Source organism: Dreissena polymorpha, chromosome 5 (genome assembly GCF_020536995.1).
Source record: "Dreissena polymorpha isolate Duluth1 chromosome 5, UMN_Dpol_1.0, whole genome shotgun sequence".
In the NCBI taxonomy this organism is placed as follows: Eukaryota; Metazoa; Mollusca; class Bivalvia; order Myida; family Dreissenidae; genus Dreissena; species Dreissena polymorpha.
The window spans coordinates 111476769-111503052 of NC_068359.1; the positions used below are offsets into that span (position 1 = coordinate 111476769).

At 32.8% G+C, this 26284-nt stretch overlaps 1 protein-coding gene across 2 annotated transcripts in view; it reads left to right on the forward strand.

Annotated features, from left to right (window-relative positions):
• The first annotated feature begins 1277 nt into the window (after window positions 1-1277).
• The window catches only part of LOC127881748 (keratin-associated protein 5-5-like), a 50726-nt gene continuing 25719 nt past the window's right edge, over window positions 1278-26284 (forward strand). Inside the window, exons 1-2 of one of the 2 annotated variants that reach the window (XR_008050244.1) lie at window positions 1278-1590; window positions 2952-3612. The gene's annotated coding sequence lies outside the window, so the exon portion shown is untranslated. Of the gene's footprint in view, window positions 1591-2951; window positions 3613-26284 lie in introns of those variants that run through there. The other variant, XM_052429833.1, reaches the window with a different exon arrangement.

The following is a 26284-nucleotide window of genomic DNA, read 5'->3' on the forward strand; positions in this document are numbered from 1 at the left end:
CTTAAGTATGAAAACCTTACAGTTGACAGAACATCATATTTCGGCTTAATTATAACTCATTTTCTAAAAATACATTAACATGTATTTCTGATTTACCAAAACTGATCAAATAATTAAGAAATAAATTCCACTTACCTTTTCATGACATTTTGAAAGTCAAAACTTTGGTTTCGTATGTAGAAATTCAATAAAATGAACGGATGCAAACAAAGGGACGTAACTTTTTGTAAAAATAGTTGATATTTACAATTTGTGGGTATCAAAGATACACTATGAAGGTTGATTTGTCATTCACAATATTTAAATTCGAAAGAATATGCTGGGGCACCAGTTATTTGGCAACAATATTGCTTTAAAAGAATAAATAGCAGCAGCAGTATTGCAAATTGAAAAGAGTAAAAAGGCATTTTCTTCTGCAGTAGATGCTATAAAAAGTGTTTCAAATCTGTATGCATGTACAAAAATGATGTAAAAAAGTCTTTTAATATGTCGTAATTGTTTCATTGTTACATTTCTTGATTTGCGAAGCATGTATACAATATGTGCATTACTAATAAGACGTGCATACTATACTGTATGGGGACTTTGTTACCTTTTGTATTTTATTTAAGGCTTGCCATATAATATTTCATTTCAACGATTGTCTTCTTTTTAAGTTGTTTAGTATATGTTAATTAACGGTCCTATGCAGACAGCTGCACCCTAAGCTTAACGTCGTTGCATAATAAATAATAGTAATATTCCATAAATAAAAGCTATTTAGCCATTTATGCCTAGCGTCTAGAAAAAAAGGCATTGGCAAACAGCGTAGACCCAGATGAGACGCCGCATGATGCGGCGTCTCATCTGAGTTTGCGCTGTTTGCTTAAAGGAATTTTTGTAAGAAATATTCTAAATATTGGAATAAATATACTAGACATCCCTAATTTTGGAAATAAATTGATCCAATTTAGAAGGATAGGAAAGTTCACTAGGCATAAATGGGTTAATATAAAAGCAAACATTGTTGATGACAAAGCTAAGCCCCTATTAAAATACCACATTCGCTGTCCTGTGTTCTTGGGTATGTTTTAGCATTGCCTTCCGACTTTGCGATGGGACAGTTACACAAGATATAAATTACCAAACTATTGAAATAAGCACATCAACAAAAGTAAAGGTAATTTTTCAAAATAAATCGTTAACGTTGCAGTGTAATAGTGATAATTTAGATGTTATTACAGAATTTACATTTATGTCCTCGCGTTTAAACAAAATTGATACGCTTTTCACAAAACACTCACGTCATTTTAAAATTAATCCATGTAAGACAAACAAGCAAAAAGATGTTTGCAAGGAAAATGCATAAATTTCTAACATCCTTTCAATTAAATAAACATTACTAATTGCACGAAAATGTAATCAACGATACACAAGAGAGAGAAAGTTTACAAAAAGAACGATTAAACAGTGAAAACTTTTTCTGCGACCGACTACATACACGTGTTGTCAAGGATAACGCGACAGCACCGTGGGCGAAGGCGTGTTGTATTTAACTGGGTATAACATCTAGTAGCATATGCCTCACGTGGTTGCAGCCTAACGCGTCAGGTAAGAGTTTGTAGTTATGTATTCTTTTAGCATCATTAATGGTATTATAAACTTATGAATAATACATTATAGAGTATTTGATTTAATTGGATTGTATGAATGATCGTATGTATTTCACTGATAAAATACATGCAACAAATGTATTTCGCATGTTAATCAGATTCGTCTTGCCTTAATATATTTGAGCCGCTCAAAGGAAACCCGGAAATAATGCACGTGCGTTATGTGTCGTCCAATATAAGCCTTGCGTGCGTTATGTGTCGTCCAATATAATCCTGGATTTGCGATATGTGTCGTCCAATATAATCCTGGATTTGCGTTATGTGTCGTCCAATATAAGCCTGGATTTGCGATATGTGTCGTCCAATATAAGCTTGGAATTTCGTTAAGAGGAGACTTCCTTTAAACGAAACAAAATCCATAAACGCGGAAAGTGTTTGCTCTTATAAGCCTGTGCCATCCGCCTCTGATTAGCCTGTGCGGATTTACGCACTTGCATTGAATCCGGTTTTCACAGAGCGTGGTTCATTTTCATTTATATACATACTGACACCACTGAACTGCAGCAAGAAAGACTGACTGTGTACTAACTGTACAAACACAGTTTATTTAAAATCTCATATAAATTTAATGCGTATTGTACTGGCATCACTATAAATATAATGTCGTATTATATATTGCTTTAAAATAACGTTCTTTTTACAAACACACAAACACTAAAATAAAATGAATGCCCAATATCTGAATATGTGTGAACAGCAACCTGCATATTATATTCATTTAAATAAACATGGTATACAGCAAATCGGGACTAATATTGCATCGTGCTTTGTCATGTTAAAATGTTAAGAGCCCTTTAATCTTATATTCATAGCAAAATAAGTTGCATAACGTCATTTATCACATGTCATACCCTGTTTCCCATGTAAATATATACCATTACATATTTTTTATATTACACATGTGTAATACAACATTTTTAAGCGTTTTCATTAGCTTAGTTTACGTTTATTGACCAATCGCATTTTGTTATTTTGCTGAAATGACGTTGCAACGTCAATTGACGTCACGAAATGTTAACAACATTCGGGATTTATCATTATGTTTGCGTAAATATTTTTTAATTTGCTCATTTAAAAGCATGCGATAAAAAGATCTGACACTCGTTGTCATATCATACCATATTTTATTAAACTCGTCCAGGAAATTCGTAAGTAAGCTCGCCAAAGGCTCGCTTACTAACAAAATTCATGAACTAGTTTAATAAAATATGGTATGATATGACAACTCGTGCCAGCTCCTATATATCTTTAGTCTTAGTCGTTCTTAAATAGTTTTCAACAAAAACATGGTATTTTCAGGATGGTCCTCCAATTCAGAACCACGCTTGTCACCTTCGCCCTTTTGATCTGCGGTTGTGAGGCTTATATGAAGTTCGACGTCGCCGGTTGCCATGTCTACCGTTCCACAGGAATGTGCGGAAGTTGCGTCGGAGGCTGCTGGCCCTACTGGAGCAACGAGAACAACACGTGCGGCTTCTGCCGCCGCTGTCAACCCTGCCCGAACGGTCGCCTAATGGACGAGCTCTGTAGATGCACGGAAGAATGTCCGCTGGGGAAGTTTGGCGATGACTGTATTCAGAGTTGCCCGTACAAATGTCGCGCCTGTGATCGTCATACCGGTACCTGTTTGCTCTGGTGTAGCGAGCTGTGTATAGACGGGTGCCAGCTATCCACGGGGTTCTGTCGCTATAACACGTCCAAGCTGACGTCGTGTAGGGACACTACCAGTCCTGTGGAGCAAATCTGTCCGGAGTATTCCGATTATGTCCCACGGATTTATCTGCGCTAATTGTGAATTATCAGTGGTGTATGATTGATTACATGTAGCTCAAAACACACACACATACATTATCAGATTGAGTGTATGTTTTGCTTGAAAAATGTTGTACTATTTATATATCGATGTTGGTTTTTGGAATAATTAATTGATTCAAACAAAATTACATTTGATAAAATTCTTTTTTTGTGTTGTTTTGTTGTATTTAACACTTACAATTTAGTATAAAAATAATGAACCACTCAGATTGACATTCTAATGGATTATCAAATGGAACTACTCAAGTATTATTACATAATAATATTACATTATTACAGTTAAAATTAAGCGGGTGAACTAAATCTAAGACACACGCCGACATTTCAGGTGCAATAGTGCTATTTATTTATATATGACCAGTAACTCTTCATAGTGCTCCTCAATGATATATAGTTAGTATTATCATATATTCATTTCTTTAGTTCTCCTAAAAAATTATCGCAGAAAAAACGCACCCGTTGACTTAAAATGCATACCTTTTACGCGTTGGTGGGCGATTTTGAATCGCAGCTTTGGACAGGAAACACTTATTGTTTTTTGATAAAATCAACACGACCGAACAAATATTTGTTTTTATAAGTTTGAATTATTCAGCACGGCTTTATGATTTTAAATTAAATTATAGTAATTGTCCTCTAAAGTGAGAGATAAATATTGCACTAACAAATCATTGCTATTTAGTAGGGTCCCAATCAATCTATTAGAATACATCTTTGGTCACCAAGGATGATCGGTGTCGTCCCGATTGTTCCACATTTAGAAATTTAATATCACGTTCAAGTAGTTGTGAAGTGGGGCGTGAAGGAAACATTATAGGTCGGTTCACGAATCGCTGTCCACAAGTATTGGACAAACTTGCATGCGTTATTAACATAATTAAAGTGTTATAAAGATCATAACTGGGCCTAAAAAAGAAAATAAAAAGGGAGAAAAAATGTGCAGTTCAAGAGCGCATTTAATAGATAATCCTATCAGCTAACGAGCTTTATATGAAAACATTACAGTATGATTGAATTTGCGAAATTTGAAAATTCAATTAACCCATTTATGCCTAGCGACTAGAAAAAAGGCCTACGCAACCAGCGTAGACCCAGATGAGACGCCGCATGATTCGGGGTCTCATATGGGTCTGCGCTGTTTGCTTGAAGGAATTTCTGTAAGAAATAGTCTAAATAAAGAAATTAATATACTAGATATCCCTAATTTTGGAAATAAATTGATCCAATTTAGACGGATGGGAGAGTCGACTAGGCATAAATGGGTTAAAGTCGCTGCATGAATTATCGCGAAAATTGAGCTTAGTCAGCTATGCCGACAAAATTGAGAATCAATATTGAGGCATCTCGATAACACTTTCCAGTCATCTTGAGGCACGTGCGCCGCTTCTGCATGTTCAGTCACGTTTTTATGGTGACGTCACTGACGTTACGATAACTAACACAGTGCGCAACTGTTACCCTGAGATTCGTATATTATTACATTTAGTTTTTAAATTAAATGCCGATACGTATAATGTATTAGCTGTAATTTTGTGTTTTTATTAAAATGGATTTTCTATCTTCGAAAACGCATTTCTAGCTCTTGTATGCGAACGGTACATCGGGCTTCCTTCGACATTATGTTCTCTTGTGTACACAGTTAAGAAGGATATAATTTAAGATGCAACGCGATTTCAATACATCACCATAAAAGAAAGACTGCGACAGAAGCAGCGGTCTGGGTGCCTCTAGTAGACGGGAAACATTCATCGAGATGCCTTAATATATTTTTCAAACATCTTCGCGCATACATCCGTCGGCCTTTAACCTTGGTACACGATAATTGACCGTGGAATCTACTTAATGGCGATTGCCTCGAATGTTACCAGTAACAGGTGTGTTCTCTATCCGAATGCCAATATTTCCGACAGCGTTGTCGTCGGTGCGACGTCATTGCGTCACCATAAAGGCGGCATTGCACCGGAAGCAACGGCCCAGGTGCCTCTAGTTGACTTAAAATTTTCATTGAGAGATGCCTCTATATTTTGTGTCAATAAAAAAAATCAATACGTATACTAGCTGTAATTGAAGTTTCTTTATTAAATAGATTTGCTATCGCCGAAATTGCTTTTTATCGCTCTTTGATGCCAACGGTATCCTTTAACATCCTTTGACCTTTAAAATTGACCCACGATCAAAGGGTGTGGGATCCGACACAATTGCGCTGGTTTCGGTGGTAACCAGTATTACTTTTGTGTTATAGCGTGCTTTCTTCATAGATTCTCTAAGTGTGAATACATTTTTCCTTATTCAGCCGCGAAAAACAATTGTTATTCAGTTAACAAAACTCAGTAGAAATGTAATTGGAGTTAATACTTTTCATATCCAAACTAGATTGACAATGATTATCATTCATGTGTGGATCTGGTTCACTTTAATTAATTAGTTTAGTGAGAAAATACCAGTTCCATATTCGTTTTGAATAAAAAAATACTGGTTCCTTTTTTCTTATTTCGCCACGAAAAAGGAACTGGGTTATCATAAAGTAACATTAAATCGAGAGGTATTTCAATAAATATTTTGAATAGGCATCCTACATAAACCATGGTTTGTAACAATATCTGGTAAACATTGGTTCGTTTAGACTATTCTTTTAAGGAAATAAAAATATCCTTATTTGGCTTTACCAAGAAATAAGACATTGGTTCCTTTTTCTTTACTTTGCCGCGGAAAAGGAACAAGAGTTGGAATAAAAACAAATATGTTGAAATATACTAGATTGCATTTTTTTATCACATACACATAAAATATGTTTATAGGTTTTAGATTTGGTTGATATAAAGTTAGTATTCGAAGAAGAAAATGCAAGTTTGGTTTGTTTAAACAAGAAAACATATTAAAGCTCGAAGCAAAAAATTGACATGTATTGTAATACATAAAATAAATGCAGTTTAGTTATTTTACCTTTACAAACTTAAGAATTGTGTGCATTATTTTTCTTACAAATCATAAATCAAATATGTTAAGAATTGTATGTATTATTTTTCTTAAAAGCCTTATATAAAATATGAAAAGATTGAATAAGGAACTACAAAAGAGGAACCAACTTACTCTATATCTAGTAGGTATTAGAGATCCAGTAATTTCGTCATTTACCAATACAGTATGGCGACTTTCGTACAAAGAGCGTGTGCACCGTCCGGTGTGATGTGACTCATAAATAGCACATATTAACCCAAATTTATTTAAGTGTAAACGTTGTTTTCTATCTTATATCAGATATTGTGACAATAACTCTCCATGTTTATGGACAAAGTTCATGCGTCTAATAACGATTTAACACACAAAGATTGACATATATTTTCTGATTAAGTACATCCATTTCTAACTTAAACGAAATCCTTTTTCGGTGTCTGTTATCGAAAAGATCCATCGACTGGTAAAAAAAGTAAAGCTGGAAGATAAATAAAATATAGAACAACTTCTAACTAATATCAAGATGCGTATACATATAAACAATACTCATCTCTTCATTTATCTATTCAGATGTGTATAAATATAAATAATGATAATATATATAAAACTTAAAAACATCTGTGTATAAACATAAATAATGATAACAACTAGATTTCTAACTTATATCAAGATGTGTATACATATAAACAATACTGATTCCTTCACTCATCTATGAAGTGATTCCTTCACTCATCTATGAAGATGAAATGATTTTTTTTAAATGTTAAGAAATCGAATGTAAAACCTTTGCCTGCAAGATAACAATCATGTATCTGTCTTTGCAAATATATAGCTTACTCATTTAGGGTTATACTATACTAAAATAATTTTGACAACATCTTAGACTCAGATGTGTATACATACAATAAGGATAATCCTTTATGCCAATGCTTTTCTAGAATGTATACCAAATTGCATAGATAACCAAATGCATTAACTCTTTGTTCAACGAATGCGAACCAAATTGTATAGAGAAATAATGCTGTAGTTTCTTTTTTCGCATTTTTTTTCTTCGGGTTGTGTTATCCTGACAATAATAATAATATTATGCTAGTGCTTTTCGAGAATGGTTACAGATTTTGTACACCGAACTAAATATAGAAGTTCTTTTTTCCATTATTGTGAACCAAACTGTACAGATAATTTAATATAGTAGTTTTTACAAATATGCATACCACATTATATAAAGAATTAAATATTTGTATTTGCCCTTTTCCTCAAATATTTCAATTGGAAAGCTCATTAGAATACCTTACCATGCTTGTTATTATGAATACTCGTTTTTCAATTTGTACAGATAACCTAATGTAGTATTTCTTTTTTTGCAATTTACTGAGCCAAATTGTATAGAGGACTAAATATTTGTAGATGCTTTTTTTCCTCAATGTTTTTCTTCTTCAAAGAAGGGAACAAATATAGGAATCAAAAGCCCATTAGAGTACCTAATCATGTTTGTTATAATGAATGCTCGTTTTTCAATTTTACTACTGAAAACATTGCTTCTGCTTCCCTTTTTGTTTTCGCTGGAAGCATTTAATACTACTTACCATGTATAGGATACTCGCTACAAATAGCCTCTAAAAAAAAATGTTCATAACATTATTCCGATTTTAAAAACCTAAATATCGAACGTAATGCTCCTCTTATCATCCGTCTTTTTTACAGTCAAATAATATAAAACGTAGAAAATTATCTCATATACGGTTATTCATATTAATATATATAAATATTGTGTTTTTTTCCTGAGTAAAAAGACATAATGTAGGGAGAATTTTTTTTTTTTCATGCATACTCATGTATATACAAACATTATTTTAACTGGACCACTTCACACGTGTTTTTTTCCTACGTGTTTGTTATTTAATTAAAATACTTTGCTGTTGTTTCTTTCCAGCGTACGAAAGTGCGCACCTGTGTATGTCTCTATTGGGACAAGTCTTGTTTTGTTTGTTGCCTTTTTCCCTTTTTTTCATTATATCTATGTATTTCTTCATTTCTATGGATTTTCCATTTTTTATTTCCTCAGTATTCTTTTTCTTCTTTATCTTATGTGAAGACATTTTCTTCTGTGGAATTATCATGTAATCTGTTTTTCCTTTTTGTTTTCTTTTTTTGTTTGTATTAATGGACATATTATGTCTTATAATAGAAAACAACTGGACATTTTTCAAAATAGAAACCAACTGGACAAGCACACACAAATTATCATCTACATCACCCTCCATCTCTTTAAATGGTTAAAATATGTACTTTAAATGTAAAAGGGCTCAACAATAAAGACAAACGCATAAACATCTTCAAATGGTTAGACGAAAAAAAAAATAATGTATGCTTATTACAAGAAAGTCACTTGACACACACTTTAGAACAAACCTTAAAAGATGAATGGGACGGGGACATCTACCTCAGTGGACAATATACTAATAAACAAGGCATTGCCTTTCTGATAAAAAGTAACATAGGGATCACAGTTGATAATTTTAACGAAATAATAATTGGCAGACTAGCAAGTATAGATATCAAAATACATGAAACACAACTAACATTAATCAACGTTTACGGTCCTAACATAGATGATTCCACATTTTACGAAACATTACAATCTTTTATAATTAATAACCAAGATAAAAATATTATAATCGGTGGTGATTTCAATACTGTCCTGAACCCGTTATTAGATAAAAAGAATGGAAACCTTTATACTCATCCTAAAAATAGAAATATTTTAAATAACATAATTGAAAACTACAATATGATAGATATCTGGCGTACAGTATACCCAAACGAAAGCAAATTCACCTGGCACTCAAACACAAAACCAACAATATTTTGTAGACTAGACTATTTTTTAATATCTGAATCTCTTTGCAACATTATTGACACATGTAACATAAAACCAGGATTTATGACTGATCACTCTCTAGTTGAACTTAAACTGCATAATATACAACCTGAAAGAGGCCCAGGATACTTTAAAATTAACAACAGCATCTTATTGGATACACAATATCAAACACAAATAAAACAGGAAATATTAAATACAGTTCAAAATAATAAAGATGCAAACCCAAACACCTTATGGGAAGTAATTAAAGGAAATATACGTAACACAACAATTAGATACACATCATTTAAACAAAATGAAACACACAAACTTGAAACTGAAACCATCAAAACCATTGAAACACTTGAAAAACGATTGCATCAAACAAACACAAATGATACCACCGACATTGAAAATGAAATAACATTAAAAAAACAAATATTAGATGGAATCTATCATACACGTCTCAATGGAATAATACTAAGAGCGCGTGCACAGCATGTTGAACACAATGAAAAAAATACAAAATACTTCGCAAACATTGAAAAACGTAGAAGTGAACAAAAAACTGTACACAAATTAGTAGTCAATGGCAAAGATATAACAAACATGACTCAAATACTAGAAGAACAACGTTTATTTTTCGAAACCCTCTATAAACGAAAAAATGTTGAAAATAACACCCTTTTTAAAAATACACATCACGCTTTAAACAAAGAGGAAAAACAACTGTGCGACGGATTGCTTAATGAATATGATTGTGGATTAGCCCTAAAAGATATGCAAAATAACAAAAGCCCAGGATCTGATGGCATCACAATCGAATTTTATAAAATATTCTGGAATGATATAAAAACACATCTAATTAATTCACTAAACTATTCATTTAACAACGAAAACTTAACTACGCTACAAAAACAAGGTATTATATCACTTATTCCAAAACCTGGAAAAAACTTAGAATCCTTATCAAACTGGCGCCCGATTAGTTTACTAAACAATGATTATAAAATTGCAACTAAAAGTATAGCAAACAGAATAAAAAAAAATATTACCAGCAATCATTTCAAGATCTCAATCTGGTTTCATAAAAGGACGTTACATTGGTGAAAACGTTCGTCTTATCCAAGAATGCATAAACTATTTCAACAATTCAAATAATCCTGGTCTAATTTTCTTTGCAGACTTCGAAAAGGCATTCGATTCGCTTGATCATTCATTTATGAACTTTGGTGAAAGTCTCATTCAATGGGTCAAACTATTTTATACCGATATTAACAGTTTAATCATTAACAATGGCTTCTTTTCAAACAGTTTTAACATCGAACGAGGGGTTCGACAAGGATGTCCACTCTCATCATCGCTATTTATTATCTGCATCGAGTATCTATCACATCACATCCAATCAAATAAACACATAAAAGGCATATCACTAGAACCTGACGAAGAAATCAAACAGTCCCTATTTGCTGACGATGCAACTTATTTTTTAAACGACACTTACGATTCTTTCCATAACCTAATAGAATCGCTAACCCTTTACGGAATGACATCGGGTCTGAAACTAAACAAAAGTAAATGTACTGTGCTACGAGTAGGTAAATTAAAACAAAATAATGTCCAATATAAAAAAGAAATGAAATTTAATTGGACATCCGATGAAGCCACAACGTTAGGAATTACTTTTACAAATAATGAAAAAGATACAGTTCTTAAAAACATACTACCTAAATTACAGAATTTTAAAAACTGCTTAAAATCATGGCATCACCGTAAACTTACACTTATCGGAAAAAACACAGTATTGAAAACGTTTGCACTTCCTAAATTAATTTATGTATTAACAGTCCTCCCAAATCCACCAAATGATATTATTAACGATATAAAATCAGCAATATTTAATTTCATATGGGACGGTAAGCCTGATAAAATAAAACGAACTCAGTTAATTCAATCTGTAGAAAATGGAGGTATCCAATTAACGAACATTGACTCATTCTTGAATGCAATCAAATGCAGCTGGGTTAAAAGATACCTAGATAATGCCAATACAAGTAAATGGAAATTATTCTATCAGAAAATTCTAAAAAAATATGGTGACTCCTTACTCTTTGAATGTAACATCAGCAATACTATCTTACATGAAATTGCAAACGAAAACATATTTCTGTCTGATGTTCTATCAGCATGGAGTGATGTCACTCATAACCAAGAAACCCAAACAAGCAGCAAAACTATTCTATGGAACAATAAAGACATAACTTCAAACAATAAGACGTTTTTCTATAAAGATTGGTTTGAACGAAGCATTAAATATGTCGACCAATTATATGACTACAGAATTAAGGATTTCTACTCTTTTAATGATATATGCTACATATACGGAATACCTTCAAATAATTTTTTGAAGTACTACACATTAATCAAAAGCATACCCATACATATTAAATCTGAAATCAATACAAATAATACACCATGTACTCAAACAACATTCGTAGAAAATATACTTGGAAGAAAAAACAAAACAAATAAAATATTTTACACACTACAAATTAAAAACCCTACAGAAAACTCAAAAACCCAAAATAAATGGCAAGTCCTTTTCGGAGTACATGAACTTAATTGGAAACACATATTTACCATGCCATATAAAGCAACTATTGAAAGCACTCTGAGAATATAAATACATCCATAGAATTATAGCTACAAATAAATATCTCTTTAAATGCAAATTATCTAACTCAAATCTGTGTGACTTCTGCAGTGAAAACATCGAAACTATAGAACACCTGTTTTGGGAGTGCAAACACATCCAGCCTATTTGGAATCAATTAACATCTTTTCTTGAACAACAGCAACTTAACGTTAAACTATCTTTCTTAAATGTAAGTTTCGGAATTTACTCATTGAAATCAAAAGATTGTAATAATATTGTGAATTTTATTCTTATAATGATGAAATTGTTCATCTTTAACATGAAGTTCAAAAAACAAGTACCAAATTTTAATTGTTTTATCCATAGTCTCAAACTTAAAGTCCAGATTGAGAAAGAAATAGCCCTCAGTAATGACACATTACAAAACTTTGAACAAAAATGGAATCGGATCAAATTCTCATGATGTTTGTCCACTTATATACATTTCACTCTAATGTAAGTTTATCTTTCTAAAATATTTTTGTATGTTTTTTTTTTCAATCTTATAAGATCATTTTGAATATACAACGAAACACACAAGTCCAGTATGCTTTCTTCCGACTTTATACAACTCATCATTTTTCATAACAATTCTTCTATTATTTTTTTCTTTTCTCTTTAAAAAAAATACATATTAGCATATCTTGTATAACATGTCTGAACTTTATTGCTTTGTACAATCACTATGTTGTATATATTCATGTATACATTGTATGTATTATATTGAATAAAAAAAAAAATAATTACGTGAACTGTAAAATAAAAAAAACAAAAAAAAATAATATAGAACAAACAACACGTCTCCTACAGAAGGATGTTCACAAATCATTCAGAATATTTTAACAGCTTTTATATGTTTTATTTTCTGTTTAATTGCCATCAAATGTCTAAGAAAATAATGCGTGTCTTAGACTTGTTATAATAATGAAGACATTTCATTAGCCTTATTTCTATGTTTTTAACAATTTTCATTAAAAGCTCGACCATTCTTCCGCTTTAAAAAAGGGGTCATTATTCTGCTAAATTGCAAGTCAGAGATAACAAACAACACATGTATATTTATTTGAACCACATTTGTAAGTACAAACAAGGGAACAATTCTGCCAAAAAGCAGTTAGGGAACGCGGTCAGTGACCTCGCACAATAACCCCGATCACATTTGTGAAATGTCAATGAAATACCTGTAGTAGAGAAAGTGATATGAATTAGTTACCTATATAATAAAATTCTGTGTAAAAATGGGAGCGTAATTCTGCTAACTTGCCGGTAAGAGTTATGAAATTTTGCTACTGACCACACACAACCACCCTTAAGAATTGTGCGACGTTTAAATTGAATGTCTTTTGTAGAATCAATGATATTTAGGAGATGCACATTTACCCATACTATATTTCTAAGTAAAAAAAGGGAGCAAAACTCTGCTAAATTCCAGGTCAGAGTTGTGAAACTTGGTCATTGACATCAGACAATGACCTCGGAATCATGTGTGAAGTTTAAATTATATTACCTTATTAGAAATGGAGATATGAAGATGTTGTAAGTTAATACTTAAATAATTATTTCTAGAACGAAATGACTCAAACCATATATTTATAGTATGTATCAGTAATTTTAGCTTAAACGTTTTACAAAAGCAGGTCTTCTGCAGAAGTTAAACCGAAATCTGCAGCGCATCAAACTTATCTATATGTATAAGTAACGCTACCACCGTAAATACATGTAGCAGGATCACAATTAAAGTGCACCGCAGCGCACATAAATATCACGTCACCAAACAACCAAAACACCAGGGTACGCAGCATGTCTTGCATAATCATACAGACAGACAGACGGACGGACGGACGGACGGACGGACGGACGGACGGACGGACGGACGGACAGACAGACAGACAGACAGACAGACAGACAGACAGACAGACAGACAGACAAACAGACAGACAGACAGACAGACAGACAGACAGACAGACAGACAGACAGACAGACAGACAGACAGACAGACAGACAGACAGACAGACAGACAACAGACAGACAGACAGACAGACAGACAGACAGACAGACAGACAGACAGACAGACAGACAGACAGACAGGCAGGCAGACAGACAGACAGACAGACAGGCAGGCAGGCAGGCAGTCAGGCAGGCAGGCAGGCCGACAGACAGACAGTTTATGTCGACTTGTAAAATGTACATAGTCAACAACACATAATGAAAGAGTACAGTTTATCAATTGTGTAAGGAACAAAGTTTTATACATATTTTCAAATCATTTACTTAGATAATATAGTGGCGTGAGCAAAAATTAAATATAACAACAACAAACAAAAAAACAATAAAAGCATTTTTGCATTAAACATATATTTTCGTTCTTTAAGTGATTCTTTTACAAAAAGGCATACTTTTATAAGTTCTTTTTATTATTCGATTGCAGTAAACTCAACAATTTATACATAGATGGCCTTTTATTATAACATGTTTTTATGTATTTTTTTTCGTAATGTTTCTAAACGCAGGGAAAATGCAAATAAAATGAAATTCATCTTCAATATCGGTCGAATCGTAACAAATGCAGTAATAGTATCTTTGATTTCTAGAAATTTCTGTTGCTAAACGACCGGTTTGAATATGTAATGGGTGTGCGGACAATCTTAAACTAGTGAAAAGATAGCTCAAACTTCTTGGTAGAATGTGTAAGTAGACTCATATTCATAATTGGTTGTAAAACTTTGACAAACATCTAACATTAAACTGTTATTTAACGTTCTATACCAGTCCTGTGTAAAGTTATCATATACTCTGCGTTTAAATTCTTCTGCACATGTATTTATCTCAATAATAAAATCACAATGACTATTAAAATATTCAGAATCATAATTATTCTCAGTCAAAATGTATATGCTTAAATTTTCAAAATAATGTATATATTCATCGAGAGTAGTTTTGGAAGGTGTTTTTGCAAATGTTGATTTAAAATGTATCCAAAATTCTATTGGCCTACGTTAGCTTAAATTGGCAAAATCGGACATACGTTTTATTATAATCGACGTGTTTGTTCTTTCTAACAATACTTTTATAACCAGTTTTTGCACCACACAACATAGACCTGTTTGTATCGCTTTTGTCGACATTAAACAATTAGCGCTTCTAAAAACATATTATGTGCAACAATACAATCATGGTCAAACCAATCTTTATCTCTTTTAGTGTAATCATCAAAATAATCATCGTGTGAAAAAATATCTTTGGCAAACAATGGATCTGCCACATCGCGGATAGTATTTGAAAACTTGTCAATCAAAATGTTAATTAAATATCTGTCAGGGCATTTGATATTATGCACTATATCATTAAAAGTTTCTAATAATCCACGATCGTCAATCATCAAAACTTACGTTATATCCCCATCACCACCTCTCACATCGGCCACATCAACAACATCTTTATCGAGGGACCTAGTGACTTAGGGATCTAGTTGTTTACCCCACATGACCCAGCTTAAAATTCCTCAATGGACCGTGATGATGGATCTGATTAAGATTAATAAAGTTTAAAGATATTTAAAGAGCTTTTAAAGGGGCCTTTTCAAAGATTTCGACATGCATTGAAGTCTGTCATGAAATGCTTTATCTTGATAAATGTAGCATTGGACCTAAAAAAGCTCCAGTAAAAAAACAAAAAAAAAATAAAGAAAGAAAAAAAGTAACCCGCAACTGGGCTCTAACCACTGACCCCTGGAATAAAAGTTTATGATATACAATAAAACGTGTCACATGTTTCACAATAGACGTCGGCTAATTTTTCAGTGTTATAATTTTCACAACATGAGCAAAGAAAGCCATTTTCTTCATCAGAACTATTATCAGTTACAAACTTAGAACTTGTCGCCATTATATTCATTGATTGGTTCAAACTGGTAAGTGCAATATTTCTGGTTTTAGTTTTTAGAAAAATGAAATTTGAAGCAATTTGTAGTTAGAAACGAAATAGCATAATAATATTATTATGGAACGAACACTTACATAATCAAAAGCTCAGTTTTAATTGAAGAACATACATGTTATCCAAGATTAACGTCCGATCTTTTCAACAACTGGGCAAAGTGAATAAATTATTTATAATGTATACACATTTCACATATTTAACACGAACGTTTCTAACACCTGACGTAAATTGAACAAACAAAAGTTGTATTTCTTGCGGCACATTTTTCTGTTATCAGTAAACAATGTCACTATGGTGAAGTGTCGCGTGATTATACAATTTACGTTATTTCATTGATATTAACCCGTCAGAAAGAAATGTAAACACGTCTATATTGAATGGCAGGATAGTTTAAATCAAATTGAAGCTTATAGTGAATTGCATTTATCAAGGCCAATATGGGCATTACGTTATAAGCGTTTAAGGTAAGATAACTTTTGTAACAAATTGTAGAACCATGTTCTCACAAACAAGCGATAATACAAAACGTTTATACAACATTGTTTTCATTACACTTTTTCTAACGACTCTGCAATATGGGTGGTATCAGTGCATATCCTATATAGGCTATCCTATATATTAATACCCATATACAGCCAATAAGGGGTCAATATTGGTTAGACTATGTGGGAAAGCCCATATGGAACCAATATGTCCATGATTCCATGTGACATAGATAATTGACAGAGATTTGTCAATCAAATAGCATTCTTTGAAAGCTCAAGTCATGATGAATGTAATTTTGAAGCAAAACTTTTATTTTGTTTCCGAGCCTGGCAACTGATTACAATAATATTAGACGCGTACTTGTTGTACTTTTTGTATTTTCTTAGGAAAACGGAATGCATCTTTTTAAATAACATTTACAATTATAAGCATACACACACAATTACATTCAGGCTTTGGCAACAAGAATAGTCATGTTCAAATCATTTAATGTATTTAAAGCGTATTAAAAGATGTTTATTTCAGTACATTAAATAAAAATTAACAGGTGATCACATCGTCTATTTATCATCACAGTTGTGTTTTATTTGTCTTATAAAATCAAGACCCGCTATTTATTTCTCACTAACTATGTTTTAATATTATTCGTAATGTGATTATTACGGCTATGCCAGATTACATCAATTTTTCATGGAAATAACTAAAAAAACTGATAAAAAGTTGATAAACAATAAGCTAGACTTAACGTAAAGAATAAATCCGCTCAGAACAAAGGCACTGTATGATAAGTTTTAAAGCAGTACAATACTTTTCGTGTTCCATTCAAAAACGCAGTCAAATAAATAAGACATTAAAAATATTGGAAATCCCATATGATCTGTACAAATGTGTTATTACGACGTATCTGAATGGGTTATTTACCTTTAAGGACGATACAACGTGTCAATATCGGCATGGTTTATGTTGTTTAAAGCCACACACATTGAAATGAAATACATGTTAATCAATACATATAGATGCAATTTGAAAGTGTGCAAAATTGTCATTAAATTTATAACCGAGTTAGCAAGTTTTGTTTTTTTATTTTAAAACTGAAAGTAGGATTTCTATACGTAAACGACCATTTCGACAAACACGATTATTTTTAAGTTTTAAAGCGCAAAAAGACGGATTTCTAACTTGTAACCACCAGATATATTTTAATTGGCATATATAAAATTAAATCTATAGCCTAGTTAGCAAGTAATTTATTAATTTTTTTTAATTTTTAAACCGAAAGTAGGATTTCTATACGTATACGTACATTTCGACAAACGCGATTATTTTTTAGCTTTAAAGTGCAAAAAAAAGACGGCTTTCTACCTTGTAACCACCAGATATATTTAATTTGGCATAGATAAGACAAAATCTATAGCCTAGTTAGCAAGTAATTTATTATTTTTCAAACTGTACCGCTTTTAAACCGAAAGTATACGTATACGTCCATTTCGACAAACACGATTATGTTTAAGTTTTAAAGGGCAAAAAAAGACAGATCTCTACCTTGTAACCACCAGATATATTCTAATTGGCATAGATAAAAAAGGTTTCTCATTAATACTCAAATTCACAATGCCAAATATGTTGTGTGGCTTTAAAGTAAATAAAAAATAAAATTAATTAAGTTGTATTTTAACATTCGATATTTATATTCTTCTCTTGAATTGTGTTGAATCTGAGTTCACTAGCTCAAAGGTCAAAGGTCATAGGATCGTGTAAAATGAAGTTAGTTTCAGCACGATGTATCAAACGTGCGAAAAGGAAGACGCCTATTGCGTTTGAGTTAAATAGGACGAGGTCAAGGGCATATAAATACGAATATAATGCATGTAAGGGCATTATATCCGATTCCGCGCGATTTGGAAAGTACGCCTCAAATTACTCTTACCGAATAGGTACTCATGTCACATAATTAATAAGAAAAAAAGGAAGACACGTATTGACTTTCAGATCAAAAACTTTTATTTCATAATATGTATAGAACGGATTGACCTCAGATCATCTGAGCTGGTATGCTAATTATTCGATAGTAAAGAATTTTGCCTATTGAGTTGAAGATAAACCAGTTTAAGATCAACAAGGGCAAAGGGCAAGGTCACATGGTAATATAACATCAATGCCATTTCTGTACAATATCTCAAGAAACTCAAATTCATCATAATTGGTTTGTTAGTTACTTGAAATGAAAGGAAAACGTCTACTAACTTTTAATGTCAAAGGTCAAGATCATTTTGCATTCTAAATGTAAAGGTAAAGGTTAAGGTCACAGACGCTTTTTATATAAATTGTCTTTAACATAAAACTTGTTTTCAGGATATGTATTGAACGGATGGACCTCAGATCATCTGAGCTGGTATGCTGATTACTCGATAGTAAAGAATGATGCCTATTGAGTTGAAGATAAACCATCCATGATTCAAGGTCACACAGGCTAATTATATAAACTCTTTTCCGCCATATATAAAGAAACTGTTGTTATATAAAGCATATGCATTTTTGTTGATTTGAGGGAGTAAAGTCCCCTATCAATTTTGAGATGAATGGGCACAATCAATATTTTCGAACAAAAGCGTTGCCAATTTCAGTGATAAACTTACCAGGGGGTAAACATGTTTTACAATTACAATTATCTCTGGTATTGATTTTGAAGTTATGACCAGCCCGATAGGACATAGTTTATAAAATCATCCTTATCTCAATAGCTATTACCAGATATCATTTGTTTACGTTGCTCTTAAATTTTGTCGGTAGTATCTGTCCTTGAAAGATTGTAAACCTTGTTTAGCGATATTTGAAAAGCCTTATTGGAAATATGTATACTGTTTATAAAGGTTTGTTTAGTGCTCCATTATAGCCTCAAATACTTAAAACTCTTTACCCAAGACTTTGATTTATTGTGTTCCAACGTACACATTCAAGAGGGAACGTTACATATTGTAAACTATCTACTTCATATCACTTGTAAATAACGTCATCAACACTTCACATCTTTATGGTTACGGGTATTTCGGTTGTTTATTACCAGACAGATTCGTATTAGAATGAAGCCCTTAGGAATTCTCGGTCAAAAATAAAAATGTTTGACAAGCTTTAAACTGTGTTTCAGTTTACTATTATATCACAACTCGAATATTTTGTCCCATTCGAAATGCTTCTATGGTTGATCTATACCAAATGATGAGCTAAGCCACATGTTTTAACAAATGTTACCGAAATTCGAACAAGCTGTACTGTACAAGTTATTTAATGTGAAATACCAAATCTGTAACTAACAATACATATTCGTATTATGTAGAGAAATACAATCAGTACTACAAATGAAAAATTACAGATCACACAAAATGTTTTACGTTTTGTGAATTTGGTTTTAATTGTGAATTCAATCAAGCATAGTATATTCACTTTATGTATCCAGGGTGCAGGATCACGTGACTGCGTGAGGTTCTAAGCTGAACGTTTATGGATGTAAACATACCGGTACATGTATATGGTGCTTTTCTGCAAATAACTTTTTAAAAGAATGTCATTTTCATAAGAATTTCAACTGGTACATAAAAGACAATTTTATGATGCGTATTGCGATGTGAAATACATCAGACTTATTTTATTTAATAAGAATGTGTTCTTGGCCAAAAAATCGATGTTTAACGCAATCATTTACACGGTTTTGCTGCACGCAACGTTAAATTTTAGACAAATTTCAGACGTATTCAATTATTTATTCTTAAATCTCAAGATATCGGCACAAACTGAATAAAAACTGTCTTTTACTAAAGATTTTTGCAAATGTATTTCAATAACTTGAGATATTTAAAAAAAATCTTAAAGATGCGTTTACATTCTGTCAAGCGCGTGTGTAAACCCCTGTGAACCCAGTTGATCCTGCACTTTGGTATCCGTTATTGTCACGTCAAGTTTATTACTAGGTCAACATTTATTAATGAAATTGTTATTTATTGACGTCAAACCCCAAAATGAAAGATTTAACTAGTTGTAACACCCTGGCCTATGATACTACTAATATATTGACAACCCAAGTTCGTAAGTCCAACATGTTATTCGACATCTCGCTGCTATAAACGTTTCAGTTTTATTTATCTAAACATGGGTCTATATAGATTAAAAAAAACTGGTTTTAGTCGACTTATGAGGCTCATACGCCTCACTGGAGGGAATTCAAATTAGCCTTCTTGACTCACTGTGTACCATCTTCTACGCGTAATCGCCATAAACTCACTATGGGGTACTGATAAGAGATATCATGACGAACGTATCGAATACTTAAGCCACGTTTACAGCGTCATGTGTGCTGACACACATGCGTCACGAGAAATTGACATGACGCCGCCTGTCAATCAAGTTCTTATCTAAGAACTGATCTACCAATCAGCGATCGATTAATCGGGCGCGTTAGTTAGTAACGAACTGTCCGCCATTTTCTAGACAAGCCATGTATAGGTCCACTTTTACTTTAGCGAGTTTCTTTTGTTTTCCTCTTTTAAAAAAGTAGATTAAAAATGGTTAAACGGTGTCGATGGGGACTATGTAACTCCAAAATGAGATCTTGAGAAGTGTAAGAGATGTATAAATGCATGCGGTCGTCACCACGAACAACTGAACGTCAACACTGTCAAAGACAATTATAATATATTTTTATCGGATATACTAGCAGATTTATATAGTTTTCACGTTTTTTTTAAAAATAGTTTTATCAGTAACTAGGTCTTTAATATACATAAGCGAGGTTCATCTGCATTACTTAAAGAGAAATAAAACCCAGCATGAAGCCTAATTTGTGCTGTGTTTTATTACTCTGATAGTAATGCACTTTATTGCCATTATACATGTTATTAAAAGGTGACAAGTGATATATTATATTAATAACGGTTTCTACACATGTGCAGACATGTGATGTCACCAATGAACGCTTTTAATCCACCTTTGAGATCGAATGCCTAGTTCTAATTTTTTTTCAACGAGTTTCGTTTGATTTGTTCGAAAAAAAAAAGCGGAAATGAAATAAGGCAAAAACGGTGTGAATAGGTTTTATGTAACTCTGACATTCGGTATCACGTGTGCTGGTAGAATAATAGAGAAGATTGGTACCAACTTTGCGTAACTTAACGAAATCCCCGTTATAAATCGAGTTTTTTGTGTGTCAGAAACAAGTGAAAACGATTATATATGTTTCTATTTTAATAGAATCGAATCGATTAATGCCACATAATAAGATTTATTATTACTGATATAACCAATAAATGCCGAACTTGGGAGAAGTTGGTACCTGCGCCAGCGTCCGATACAGGTAGCTTTACTGAATACCCCTTCATACAGCGCTACTTTATATATGACAATGACCAAACTTATTGTGCTGTCTTGCACTTTCAATTAAAGTGATTGATTAATGTCCCATAAGCAATGTTTAATATTATTAATATCACTTTTATACGTAATAACATGTGGGATTTTGGTACACTCGGTGTCAGAACGCGTTTAAACTTCACCGAAATCACAGTTTAAAGCGCTATTTCGTGTTAAATACACGAGTGGAAATGTTTCGTAAATAACATGGGTAAATGCCGTTGAAGAAGTGTTAATTTATTGCTAATACCAACATCACACGTAATAACAGGTTCGATTTCGGTCAGCGCGCAAGCGTTTGAGAGCGTTATTCATGTACCGAAAAACTCGTTATAATTAGCTGATGTTCTCTATAAACGTATATTTTTTGCATTCGCAGAATAACTAAATGACACAAACCCCTTATACAAGTGTCATATGGTGTCAAAAAGTCCATAAAAATAATATGGAATATCGCGTTATTCTACATGCAGTATATAGGCAATGAAGCCATTTTGGTGTAAGCTTGTCTAGGTTTGCTACCCGCTGAGCCACGTGATTAAGTGGGCGGAGCGATCATAGATAAGGCGTCATGTCAATTCTCAGATACTTTGTAGTCGCCAAACTGAGATTTTCGGCGTCCAATCGGTTACGATAATGCTTTTGACGGCAGGGTTAACTGGCGAATATTATATTTTTAATTGACGTCTTCTTCTTCTTCCAATAAACTTCAAGCCTCGAACACAATAATGTTGAATTTGGTGAACTATGTACATGTGTCGTTGAGAACAGAACCGTGCGTTAAAATCGGTGTATCATACATGAATTTTTACAGTAAGCGTTAAAAAGATAAAAAAAAGGCCGATTATCTAGGCGACCGACTGCAGCCTGGACTTAAAGTCCTCGATGGTAGTGGCTGAAACAACTGTAGATGTTAACGAGTTCCATATTCTGTTAGTGCTCGGGAAGAATAAGCACATGTGTAGTTTAAGACGAGATGGTGGTACCATGAATTTTCAGCAATAAAATGACGTCGGTCAATAAAGTAAGCGTTTGCCGCATATAGATTATCAAATAATTACAGTTTTACCATTTATGTAATATAAAACGTTAAATAATACAGTACATTAAAGACAATGTCGGGCATCATCCTCACACCTTTTAATTGTAAACAATAGTTACTTATGAAAAATTAATAACAAGTGGTGAGCAATTAATTCCTTATGGCGAGTAACTTGTAACAATACGCCATCCAAAGCCCATGCTTAAACAAGAGCCCGAAATTGTTGTTGTCGTCTGTCAAGTTGAACGCATGAAAAGCGTGCGTGTTGCAACAAACTAGGAGCTGTAACTAAACATAGACGTGCAACTCAGTACACGTAGTATTTTATAGTGAACATTTTAAATCGGAATAAATGCACGCGATGAGAAAGTATTGACCCATTGAAACTATAGACACAATAATTCGTGGCGCGGGAGGAGGGAGAGAAGAGAAGTTACACGTTAATCTCAGTACATGAAAATGAATCAAATGAAATGAAAATCAATTGAACGAAGAATTTAATTTCAGGTATTTTTTTTTAAGTATGTGGTTTGATTGAAAAGTTAAAACAGTGCTCATTTATACCAATGTATTTACAATTACAATTATGTTGTTGATTATTCTTTGTTAAACACACACAAGCGACAGGACTCATGCATAGAGCAAATGAGCTATGATCTGGGTCTTCATCGTTACGCTGAAACTTGGCAACTACTTTTTTCCTTAGCGACAACTTAGATATACGTTGAAAATATGTTTTTTATATCTTTGTTATCATAAGTGAAGTTTGTGTGAATCCTGTATACAATAATAAAAGATTGTAAATCAATATCATTTTCTTCGTTGATGTTTTGCAAAATCTTACCCCTGTAAACAATTAAAAATAAATTGAATGGCTGTTTGCATTGTTCGTGGCCCTTCGATTGACCTACGTTTAAAGGGCGAACTTCATGTGCTGTGACTGTAAATACATGTATTTAATACATGTACATTCAAAGAGCGCACAACTGTAGTGTTCAGCTCTTTGATAAGTAGACGGACTGAGTCATTCCAATAAGGATAAATCCTTGGATCACCAAGGAAGATAAAATCAACGCGTAAAAACATAAGACGTTTTGAAATTTGTAAAAAATTGTTTAACGTCGTTAAAATAGTTGTAGTGTAAGGCGACAGCAACTATTAATGAGCAATTATGAAGTATGTACCAAAAAAATTAAACCCTGAATTTCCTGCGACACAAATTTAGAAACTTTAAACATCATTAAAAGAAAGTTGTTGCAAATGGTTTGATATTACGCTGCACACACGGTCAGTTTTTTCTTCTTAAAAAACTATCTGTTTTCCAAACATATTATTAAACCATACAATATGCTATATATATACAACGGAATCGCACGTCTATAAATATTTATATATATTAATTTGCATTAAACATCGATACTAGATGGTCAAATTTAAATCAATAAAATATCAACAATATCTGGTCAGTACTTGTATTTCTTTGTAACGTTGATTATGCAAAACAAAGTATGAAGTATGGTTTTCTCCGCATATTCAATAAATACATGACTTTGTTTAAAGCCAGTTAATTGTTTTTGATAAGCACACGTGTTTCTTTAATTTTCGCATTTGTGAACATCAATAACCACAAACACGAAGTCTATTGTACGTGTTGAATTTGTTACCCATGAACTTGTGATTTAAGCACGTGTTTTAACTTGGATGCCGATTTTCAATGTATTATTTACGCATGTATATTTTTCATTTACACGTTTTGCGATTATTTTTTCTGATTCGGTATATGATATTTGTGGAGAATCGAATGGTAATTCGCCTTCATTTGTATTTCAGAATGTCCAAATTGTTTATCATGACCGTGCAAACCGTGTTTTTGTTTTGCGGTGTTCATGCCTACTTTGATTTGGACTTTCGTGGTTGTCATGTTTACGAGTCCACAGGAATGAGTGGATGGTGTCCAGGCGGCTGCTGGCCTTTCTATAGCAATGAACACGAGCCGGCCGGCCACTGCGAACCCTGTCCACCCTGTCAAGACGGCCGAAAAATGGACGAACTCTGCAGATGCACGTACGAATGCCCTGTTGGGAAGTTTGGCATTGATTGTACTAGAGATTGCCCCTACAGATGTCGGGCATGCGATCGTCAAAATGGTGCGTGTACCTTGTGGTGCAGTCATCTGTGCCTCGATACTTGCCAACTGTCAACTGGGATATGCCATTACAATTTCACACAAAACGACGAGTGCTTTAACGAGCTCAGTATTAATGGATCAACGTGTCCAGAATATTCACACTATTTCTGTTAAAGTTTTTGATGGAAGCGATTTAAACATAGTTTACTTCCTGTGAATGTTTAACCCATATTACACATGGGTGTTGTGTACAAATAAAAATGCTATAACCAATGACGCTTAAAATAAAACAAGTGTAGCTTATATAAACAGCTCGCGTCATACTCTAATTGACAGTAACTTCGTACAGAAAGCTGATACTTAACCATCCATATGCCTTTTTAAATCTATGTTTGGCGATTTAATAATCACAGAATATAATGGCATTTAACACACTATTCATGTTGATTAAATGAATGTTAATCCTGAAAATTAATATTATATAAAATACAATTGTAAACGTTAAGTGTCAGATCGTGTATTTTAAAAGCTAACGATTTCGAAACCAATCTTAAATTACCCAGCGGAGCAAAGCGCTCAAATTTCTGTTGATGTTCGATTGAACTTGTACGCTGAATCGTGTTTAATTAATTAATTTAATATATTCACTGTCTCAATATGATGTCAGCGTTTGAATGCTAGTATCTGGTATTAATGCAACTTTATAAAATGTATTATAATGAAATAAAAGACTGTGCAAAGTAAATATGCATAGTACATAATATGGTTGCTTAAAGGTAAATGTCTATAATATGATTTATTCATAAAAAATATATTGAATGGTGTTCAGTGTATCTTTTTCCACGAGTAAATAAATTAATAACCATGCTGTAAAGTGGGCCATCTTTAAACAAGGTGTACAGTAGAAGTGTTAAATGAAATCATACATTTTCAAAAAGTTGCCAACTTAAATTCCTGTAAGGTTTCTAAACCCTTGTAAATAATTGGCTTTGTATAGAATGTTTTTACCAGCTTTTAAATTTGCTGTTCTTCTTCTCATTTTATTTCAAATATGAACAAATCTGCATGAAAACTACATTTGGACTCAAATCGTACATCAAATCATTTCTGTCTTCAGTTGTCAAAACACCTATATACTGTTTGATTCCAATAATGTCGCTTTAATGGAAATTACCATTTTTATTCATTTGCTTCTTAATATTAAATCACCTTAACTGGTTTTATTAGTAGCACAGCCCCATTAATATTTTTATTTAGTACTGTCCCTGGAATTTGTTCACGTCATTATGTCATTATGGATTTTTGTGAC